Source organism: Notamacropus eugenii, chromosome 2 (genome assembly GCF_028372415.1).
Source record: "Notamacropus eugenii isolate mMacEug1 chromosome 2, mMacEug1.pri_v2, whole genome shotgun sequence".
Taxonomy (NCBI): Eukaryota; Metazoa; Chordata; class Mammalia; order Diprotodontia; family Macropodidae; genus Notamacropus; species Notamacropus eugenii.
Window position 1 is genome coordinate 210,580,857 of NC_092873.1, and position 11,271 is coordinate 210,592,127.

The following is an 11,271-nucleotide window of genomic DNA, read 5'->3' on the forward strand; positions in this document are numbered from 1 at the left end:
ATTTATTTAAGTTAAAGAGCTTTTGTCTGCAAATGGAAATAGACCCTGGCAGGGTCAAGTTTTTTGGTCAGTGGCACTTAAATGTGAATTAAAGGCAACTTTCGCTACCCTGTTAAAATCACCTAGAATATAGAACAGCTGCCTTAGAATCATAAAACTTTAGATTTCTAAATCTAAAGCTTGATAGTTTACTTCTTTATAAGGAGGTAGGTAACCTGTTATATTGTTGGTCTTACAGAATTTTGTTTCTTCATTGCATTGATTAGAGTTCTTGTCTTTCAAAATTGTCTTTACAATATTGCTATTATTATATAAATTATTCTATTGGTTCTGATCACTTCCCTCTGCATCAGTTCATATAAGTCTTCCCAGTTTCCCCCCCAGCTATTCCTTTTGTCATTTGTTAAGGTACAGTAGTATTATATTACATTCAATAATTATGAAACACTTCATGAATTTGTATGTCATCTTTGTCTAGGGGCTATGCTAATTTTCTCTGTATTATTACAATTCTAGCAAGCATGATGATGACATAAATGTGATTGAATAGTTCTTTGTGGGTTAGTCTGGAAACTTAATCACAGTGAGTAATAGTGTTTCTATGAGAAGATATATTTGGTATTTATAGCAACTCACAAATAAACACTTGAGACATAAAGATTGTCAGTAAGTTAGGGACCACCTATACTTTCCCTAGAGAACCTTATCAGCATCTGAATCAGAGTGGTGACACTAGGAAATGAGATGTGGAGTGGGGCAGACAGGAAGGGAATCAACTAGTTGGGGCAAGAGAGTTTGGCCAGGGGACAGAATGAGGACACTTTGAACTTTAACAATGGAAATGTTTAACACTATTTGTAAAATTATGTGGGAAACCCTCCTTGGTACCAATGTATCTGGATTTGAGAATCTGTGATGAGTAAAAATGCTGATTTTTCCAAGTATGAAATTATACTCCTCTTAGCATACAGGTTGAGTTTGACGGGTAAAAATCACAACAGGTGTTGCAACCTTGAGAAAATGATGGGAACAAGTATTATAAAAGTTTAGTAGAATTTTAGAGCTGGAAGGTGTTCTATTGAATATCTTTCCCAACCCTTTCATTTTACATGACCTAGATAGCTAGGTGGCCTAAAAATTCTGGACCTAGAGTCAAGAAGATCTGAGTTCAAATTGTCCCTCAGATATATACTAGCTTTGTGACTCTGGGAAAGTCACTTAACCTCTTTCTCCTTCAGTTTTCTTGCCTGTAAAATGGGGATAACTGTGCCTATTTCCCAATGTTATTGAGAGGTTCAAATAAGAAAATATTTGTAAAGAGCTTTATGAATGTTAAAGTTCTCTATAAATGCTAGTGGGTACACGAGGAAATATAGACCCAAAATGATTTGTCCAAGACCTTAAGAGACAAAGTTGAAACTACAATTAAGAAATGTAAAATCATAGAACTCAGGTCATCTGTCCCCATATCCAGTAAATTTTTGACTACTCAATTCTACCTCATAATATTATTCTTATTTAATAAGTCAGAGAATCATCTTAATTGCCTAGAATCATCAGCATTGAATACAATCTCAGAAGCCATCTTCAGGTTCTAAAGCAGGGCAACCAAACCTTATTTGAAGGACACTCAACATATAAATTTCAATATGAGTGACAATCAAATGTCTACTTGAAGACTTGTAGTGACAGGAAACTCATTACCTTGCCAGACAGACAACTGAAATCTGGCATACTTCTAAGCACCAGTAACATTTTCTTTCTATTGAACTGAACTTTGGCTTATACCTACCCATCAGCCATAGTTCTTTCATTCAGAGTTAAGCAGAACAAATCTGATCCCTGTTCCACACATATCAACTGGCAGTATGAATACGGTATCCATATGGTTGTTAGGTGCACTTCCAATTTATGACAGATTTGTGATGAAGTAAGAAACCAGTGGCAGTGAGAACTTATTTGAATAATCCTCTAAATCACTTCCATATGGTGACCCTGTGACTGGTCCTTTCAGGCAAAAAATAAATAAAACAAACCAATGACATTTCTCGTATGACTTTCAAGTTTAAAATCTGTATTCACATAGGCTGGTTTTGCCATTGCTGTGCATACACTTGCATAAAGAAAACATTGTTCTTTGCCCATTGTAAGAATGTGTCTGTGCGTGTGTGTTTGTGTGTATTTTTTTTTTTTGGCAGAGTAGATTCTTTATATACTTATCTGCTTCTTTTCAGTAGATATTCCATTTTTTAAAAAATCTCCTTTCATATATTTCCTCTGTCCCTTTGAGATTGGCTAAGATCTTTCTTTGAAATAAGTTATTCATTAAATAATATATTATCTTAACCTATACCAAATATTACATGATTATACTACAGTTACTAGTATAAATATTACATTGTACAATTAGAAGTACAAAGACATAATCCTTATCTTCATAAAGTGGAACATTCATAAATGAAAGAATGGTATATTTGAAAGAACACTGGACTACAAACCAAGCCACATGGGAAGATCCTGACTGGGCTACTGAGTCATCTTGAGCACTACATGGGATGTAGAATCAGTAATATCTGTATTTGAATCTATCCTCAGAAACTAACTAACTGTGTAATATGAGCAACTCACCTCAGTCCCAGCTACTTCATCCATAACATAGGGATAACAGCAGCCCCTACCTCCCAAGGTTGCTAGGATCAAATGAAATAATATATAAAAAAATGCTTTGCAAACATTGAAGTGTTACATAAATTTGGCTATTGCTAATGTTATTATTGCTGTGGGCTGCTCTTATTATTTTACCTCACAGGCATGTCCTAGTTTCTCCTCTGAAAAATGAGGGCTTGAATTAAGTGATAGTTGTCATCCCTTCAAGGTCAAAATGTGTTCTTCTGTGAAGTAGGACATATTGGAAAGCAAGCTAGATATGGAGTCAGGACACATGGGTTTTAGCTCTGGCACTATCTAACAATCTACTCATAGTGGGACTTTAGTGAATCTCTTTACCTCTGTTTACATCAGCTTCTTATCACTAGAATAAGATCATTAGAATGTCTCCTCCCAGTTCTAATGAGTTCTATTGGAGAAAAGCCAAAATCAGAATAGGTACTGAAGCCATTTTTACTGGTCAGAGGACAGCTGAAATCAATCCAGAGGTGCCCTCAACTTTCCACTTACGAGGAAGACAGGGAGCTTTTACTTTTACAAGTGTGTTTGCTGAAGAAGACCATGCCTTCAGAGAAATAATGACATGACTTGCACTTGACTTTGTTTTGAGTGAGGGAAGGCTTTTACTTTTACTTTGGTAACAAAGATAGTGGTTGCAGGCTTTTTAAATTCAATTATTATTATTTTGTTTAACCAGATCTATTGAGGGAGATCTCAGTGAGGAACTTCCTATGTCAATGCACATGGGCCCCTTCTTATTCTGTGACATTTTGTCTTACAGAGTTGTCTGGGCCACTGGTAAGTTAAGTGACTATCAAGGATCAAATGGCCAGGATGCTATGACTTAAGAGGGTTTAAACTAAGGGCTTCTTGACCCCAGGGCTGGCTTTCTATCTACTAAGATACACTGACCCTTGGTGAGAGGAGTGAAAAAAAGGTAGTTTTATCTTTACTAGACCACTGTACCTTCCATCCTGGACCAATCACAATCCAACTACCTTTCCAAGATTAAAGGTCTTCAAGATTCAAATAATAACAATAACAAATACCTTAATGTGTAAATGCCAATATCACATGGTCTTTATTGTGTAAAAGGAAAATCATTCTTTTCTCACATAGTTCTTTATTGCAATTAATATGCTGTTGTTCATTTTCATTGTTGAAAGCTCCTGGAGCCCAGGGTCTGACAGTGGTTAATAATAATGTAAAGGGATTCTGGACACCTAAACTATAACAATTCTGCCTGGGAATTGTCAATTAGCTACAGTTCTCTTCCAATTATGTTTCCATGCTTCCTATTACTAACATAATTTAATAGACACATAAAGGACATCAGGGTTTCATTTGGGGTCCAATTTTAAGAATTACTAACTATTGTACTGTGTTTTGTATTTGACATTTTACCAAGGAAGAAAAAGGGAAAAAATGATTATGTAATTTTCAAGCCCTGAGAAACAAATTCAATTCTGGGTTAACCATACATATGTGACTCCCCTGCTTCAGTAATTCATGTTGCCTCGAGTGACATTTCCACCATGGAAATATATATGGAACTATATTTGAAGTTGGTAGGGATCCTAGGAATGTCTCTACACACAACTTGACCCAGCTCTTCTGATCAGCTGCTACCATAATCATGTAAGACAACAACAAATACGGCCCCTATGAAAGCCAAGTGCTAGTTATATTTATTCAAGCAAAAATAACAAGTGAGACAAAGAACATAGAAAGATATCCCTTTATCATCTCTGCCATGTTGGAAACATAAGAATAATTGGCATACTCATGTCATAAATGATAATGCCAAATATAATGGATGGCACAGCATTCTAACATAGATCTATTCCAAGCAGCATTTTTAAGGAAAGTGTTTTATATAGATGTAGCCTAAGTCATGTCAATTGTCTAACCTCTATCCATCCTAAGCTTCTCAGAAAACCTCTTTCCACACTTCTCATTACATTTCTCAAGGTCTGAATAAATTATCTGGTAGGAAAAAGTAGTAAGAATTCCTTTCCCCTTCTTCTACTTAGCAAATTTGTAGATCACAGAACATTTTAGGCAAAAGAGGCCTTAGAGATCATTTAGCAGAAACCCCTTGGTATATGTAATCAGGTTGGATTGTAGAGTGCTTGAAGCACTGTAATGTGAGTTCAAAATCTTCCCAGCCCATTGATAAATCTCATGTGGGGCTATTGAGGGAGACTTTATTAGAGGAGGCTTATTTCCTATGAAGGCCGACACCTTTTGCTGATTGTTAATGAGGCACTGGGTCATGAAGTGTCATGCCCTCTGGCTCTGAAAAGAGTATATACATACACTCTGAGGGGAGATTTTGCTTTGGGGCTTAGTTTTGGAAGAAGGTTTGTGTGGCAGATAAAACTCTGGGAATTTGCTAAGCAACTTCCCCTTGGCCCCCTTCCCCACCCTTCCTGCTTTGAAAACCTCTCTGGTAGCTATGTACGTATCTATGTAATGGTGAGACGATGGGAAGCCTGTCTGTTGGTCCCTGTATGTTGAATATGTAATTAAAGAGATTGCTGACCCCTCAAAAGTTGCCTTTCCTTTTACAAAAGCAGATCTAAGAGCTTCTGATAGCAAACCCCACCATGAATGTTGGAGTGCTTACTGATACAAGCACATATATATATATATTCCTTTCTCAGTTTCAGCACAACTGACTACCTGTAAGTTTGGGGTAATACTGATTCTGGCCATGATGACTCAGGGTTTGCTACTGCGGGATGACAATGTTAGTTGGGCCTGAAGAATTGATGACTCAGGAGTTGCTGAGATGGAATGGAGTGTACATATGAAAGGGCTGACCTGCCCATCTCTTATCCTGCGTTTGGGCTTTGAAGAAGGAGAGCTGCCATGAGTTATTTCTTAAGAGTTGGATGGAGAAAAAGGTTTTTTACCTGTTCTTTCAGCTGACTGAATGTCTGCTTTAAACACATATCTTTAGTAGGGTAAATCTACTGGAATGGGTCCACCTCTCTTCTGTGTTTCCTTCCCTGAATAAACAATCAACAATCTCAGGATGAATGTGCCCAGGTAAAAACTGTCTGAGTTCAGAGGAAACAGTGATCCTAATTGTGATCAAACATTGTCACAGGTGTCATCAAAGTAGTCATGGCCAATAGCAGTAGAAGCCTCAGCAAATAGATGTGGAAAGGATCTTTCTGAGGAAGGTTATTACTTTAAAAGGAAAGGATCTTCTAACTGAGGATGGCTATTACTTCAGAAATCATGACATAGAGAAATGACAAATGAGAACTCCATAGTCAGGAAATAAGCATTTGTTAAATGCTTATTTTGTGCCAGTGAGATATAAAGAAACGTATAAACAGTCTGTATACTCTTGAAATTCACATTAAAGTTAGAGAATGTGTGAAATGTATGTACATACAAGATATATACTGGGTAAATAGGAAGTAATCTCACAGAGGAGACACTGGGTTGGAGGAGGAGGAGGAAAAGACTGGGAAAGACCTCTTACAGAAGATGAAATTTCAGGTGAGTCATGAAGATAGCTAGTGAAACCTGGGAATCCAGAGGCAGAAGGAAAGTACTCCAAGAATAGGGGACTGCCAGTAAAAAGGCACAAAGTTAGGAGATGGATTATCCTGCGCAAAGAACAAGACCAGTGTCACTGCATCAGGTAGCATGTAGAGAGGAGGAAAGTATAAGAAAATTGGAAAAATAGGAAGGCCAGGTTGTGAAGGGCTTTAAAGCCAAATAAAGGATTTTATATTAACCAAAGGTCATTATCCAAATTATATTTAATTTATATTACATATTAATTATGTATTTTATATAATACATATCATATAATTACTTAATTATATTACCCAAAGGTAATAGAGAGTCATAAAGTTTATTGAGTAGAGTGTCAAGGTCAGATCTTTGTTTCAGGAAGAGCATGTTGGCAGCTTAATAGAGAATGGAATGGAGTAGGGAAAGACTTTTAAAGAGGAAGGCCATCCAGCAGTCTGCTGCAATAATCCAGTTGTGAGGTGATGAGGGTTTACAATAGGGTGGTGGAGAGTGAGTGGAGCGGAAGGGACAAATACAAGAGAAGCTACAGAAGTAGAAACAAAAGATATATGGATGCTGTGCCCAAACTCATCTAAGTAGAACTTTATGAATATTCCACAAAGGAATTCCCTGTGTGTGTGACTACCACTATAATTAACTCCACTTTCCCTAACAACATTGGGTACGGGTTGAGAGAGTGGCCCCCTTTTGGGAGAAGAAAATTTAGTACCAACTGTTCTTGCTATACCAGCTTACTGCATACCCTTTCTAAAACTAACAAGTGTAAATGACTGATTATCGATGGAAAACACATCAGTTTGGGCTTTTGAATGACAGTACTAGAAACCCAGCTACTTGCAGTGACCACTAAACCTATTAGAATAGCCTTAGCAGCTACTTATGGGACCCACCTATGAGTGTGAGTACATAATAAGGGAGTGAGGAAGAGGGGGAGTGGGTTGTTGCTATGTATAGATAAAGACAGAGTGTCAAGGAATAAATGCTTAATCTGTACAAAGAGGACCTGGGTTGCCTGGATCTTCATTGTTTTATCTTTTAAATGAAGGAATTGGACTGGATGATCTCTAGGATCATCTCTAGCTCTAAATCCATGACCTAAGTGACTTCTCTAAAGTGACTGCTCAGAGATTAGAAACCAAATATCTTAAATCCTAATACAATATTCTTTCCCTACTATTAGGTAGCCTGTCAGGCTACCTATAAATTGAAAACATCAAGTGAACTCAGCTGGTTTATTCAGATAAGAAAAGGGAAACAATAAGATATCTTGAATTTTCATGCATCCCCATACAAATAAAATAATCCCATGTGACTTATCCAAGTGCTCCCACTGAGGATCAGAAGATCATAGATTTCAAATGGTATATAACCTTGGAAGCCATCAAATACAATCGTTTCATTTTATAGATTAAAAAACTAACATATGGAGGGTTGCTAGTAAGTGACCAAGAAGCTCTGAGGTCAGGTCTTCTAGACTCTAAGGTTAGAATTCTATCCACCCAGCTTACAAATCAAATATTCTTTCCCCATTAGGTTTAAATTATGAGATTAAGCTGAAAACCTGTTTTGAAAAAGCATAAAATAGGAAATCAGAATACCAGAGTTCTAGTTTCAGTTCTGCCAAGAAGTGACTGTGTGACATTGGACAGAACACTTTATTGCTTTGAACCTCTGATTTCTAATTAGTAAAGTGAGGGGTTTTAACTAGATGATCTCTCAGGTACCTTTCAGCCTGGACATTTTATGAGTCTACGCTTTTACTTTCTATTTGCCCTGTTTCATCTTTCTTCTTAATCTGTTTTAACCTCCTCTGTCAAAGAAGGAAATGTGATTTCTCTAATTCCTCATCATTCTGGTTTCCTCCATTGGCCATCTGGTCATCATCATCATCATCTTTTTCTTCTTCTTCTTCCTCTTCTTCTTTCTCCTCCTACTGATACTTAGAAGTTTACAAAACACTTAAAGTATGTAGTCTCATCCTATCTTCACAAGAAAGCTTTGTGGTTAGAACCATAGAAGTTTTTATCTCCATTTGATAGAGGCTGAAACTGAGGCTCAAGTGACTTGCTTAGTCACCCAGCTTAGTAAACAGCAGAGCAAGGTTTTGACCTTATGCTTTCTGACACAAAATCCATTGCTCTTTCCATATATTACCTACTTCTAGGAACAAGGAAAGGGATCAGTATTATCCATTTTTCAAGAAATTCACAGCTTAAGGATTTGATTTGTACCAAGAATGTACGAAGAATTCCTTAAGATCTTACTGCAAGAAAGTGGCAAACCATATAATACAAGCCAAAACATTTCATTCCAAGGGTATTCGACCTTAAAAAATGGTAGATGTCTGTAGATTTTCTTAGTGTTTGAAATAGCAGTACTTTATCGAACCTCCATCTGGATGAGCTATAAAGATTTCAAATGCACCATGTCTAAAACAAAACTCATTTTTTTAACTTACCCCACATTTCCAATTAGTTTCCAAGCATTATTGATTTTTACTTCCAGAATATCGCTGACATTTCTCTCCTCACCAATCACATAGACCTGAGTTCAGGTCCTAATTAAACTCACCCAGACTATTGTAATAGCGTGCTGATTGGTCTCCCTGCCTTCATCCTCTCTCTTCTCTAAACCATCTACCACACAGCTACCAAATTGATGTTCTTAAAGCATAGATCTGGCCATGTCACTCTCCTGAACTAATACGATAAAACACAAACTCTCCCTCCACAAAAGATCTATTTAAAATGAAAAACTTACAGGTGTACATTGACAAGCATAAAACATGATATACAGTAACCCATATTAATTCCAATTGTAGTGTGTGTCTGTTGGGGGCTGGGGGAAGTTGGGGAGGAGAGGAAGGTCTAAAAACTGCTGGGAGACTTGTGAAACTATTGAAGAGATATTTCCCTTTCACCTTTGACCTGCACTGTCTGTGAAGCTCACAAGGGGCCTGGCTTGGGCTTTCTTAGTTCTTTTATCTCCTCTGTGAAGTTGTTGCAGAGATCACCTGCTAAGAACCAGCACCCAGGAGCTCCTGACCTCTTGAACTCACTAAGTGAAAGCCAAGGCTCAAAACAACCACATCAGCATTGCTCTTTGGTCACCTGTACCCAGAGAAAGAAAGATAATAAAGAAGCATCCATGGTCTGAATGTCTAGGCTCAGACACCTCTAGGCAAACATCTCTTCTCACTGCTATTTGTGTGTAACCCTAGGAGCTGCCTGCTAGGGAACAAGGAGAAAGGATAGCCCCTCATCTCTCCCTCACAGAGTCCCAACATACTCAAAAGAGATGAAGAAAGAGCCTCTGTTTGACTTTTAAAGCCTAGCAAAATCTGTCTCCAACCTATCGTTTTTCCTGCACATTATTCCACATATGCTATGTTATAACCAAACTAGCCAGCTTATTATTTCCTGTACTATACCCAGGGTTCCATCTTTGTACGTACTATCCCTCAAGCCTGGAATACACTCCCTCCTCACCTCTGCTTTGAGGATGTCTTGTTGTTGTCCATTCATTTCAGTCGTGTCTGACTCTTCATGACCATATTTGGGCTTCTCTTTGCAAAGATACTGAAATGGTTTGCCATTTCCTTCTCCAGCTCCTTTTACAGATCATGAAATTGAAGCAAATAGGGTTAAGTAATTTGTCCAGAGTCACATAGCTGATAAGTATCTGAAGCTGGATTTGAAATCAGGTCTTCTCCACTCCATCCATTTCACCACCTAACTGCCCTAAGGAATATCTAACTTTCATTAAAGCTCATCTCAGTGCTAACTTGTATAATAGGGCCATCCTGATTCCCTGAGCTGCTAGTCCACCCCTACTTTTCCCTAAATTAGTTTGTATCTATGCTATATGTGTTTCATTTATTTATCTGCATTTCTGTTCTGCCCTCAATCTCAATCAAATGCAAACTTTTTTGAGGGAAGAGTTTTGTTCATTAACATCTTTGTAAGTGCCCTGACTGGCAGATTTTTGGCACATGGCAGATATGTATTAAATGTTTCTTATGTGAATTAATGAGTGAAAACTTGAACTTAAAACTGAAAAAAATTGTGGTATATACTTTTTATAAACATATAACAATATGAAATATCGATCAATTTCTACTAACTAAAATGAAACCTTTGGTCATAGATTATTTTTTTCCACTTTCACCAAAATTAGTTAACACTGGATTTTCTTTTCAGGCCTGTCCTAGTAAGACTCGGACTGAGAAAAAGACAGCATGGTATAATGGATGGAGCACCAGGTTTGGATTAAGAAAAACAGGGTAAAAAAAAAAATCCTTCAATAGATACTTACTAGCTGTGTGTCTCTAAGCAAGTTATTTAACCTCTATGATCATCTTGTACTTCTTTGGAAACAAATCCCTCATTTAACAAAATCATGGATCCTTTCTGTATTCTCCTATAGTCCAAAGAATATTACATGGTCCTTTTTTCTGTCATATATTCTTAATGTTTTTATTTTTTTGCCTCTCTGTTTTCTTTCATCATTGAGTGATTTGTTACTTGGGAGATATGTTATTGCTTCTTTTGTCCCTAAATTGTTGGCACATCATGCTTCACTTGGTTGTCTCAGGATGATGACTTCCTGGAAACTTATTGTCTAAAACAATGATTAAATTTCTTTCAAATTTATATGTACATATATATATATATATACATACATATACGTTTCACATAGAATGTTTTGAAGGTATTTCAGAGAATATAATCATTAAACAACAACAAAATCTTTCTTTAAAAAGTAAAATTCACTGACCTCAGGATTAAAAAAAAACACATGCATCTTTTCTTCTTGAAAGAGGATGCAATCAATCATTCAATTTGTTAAATGCCCACAGGATGCCTGGAACTTTTATGAACATTAATAGATGACGCATCCCTATCCTCAAATATGAGCAAGACTCACATATTTGGAATGTAATGTATTTGGCAATTTACATCAAACATTCTACTCTGGGGAAATCAGAATAGGCTGACAACTTAGAAATTAACACTAAATATGAAAAACTGGATGTTATAACTAGCA

The 11,271-nt window shown here is 36.9% G+C and overlaps 1 pseudogene; it reads right to left on the reverse strand.

The window, feature by feature from the left end:
• Positions 1 to 433: 433 nt before the first annotated feature.
• On the reverse strand, positions 434 to 534 carry LOC140530545 (U6 spliceosomal RNA; annotated as a pseudogene).
• Positions 535 to 11,271: the final 10,737 nt, after the last annotated feature.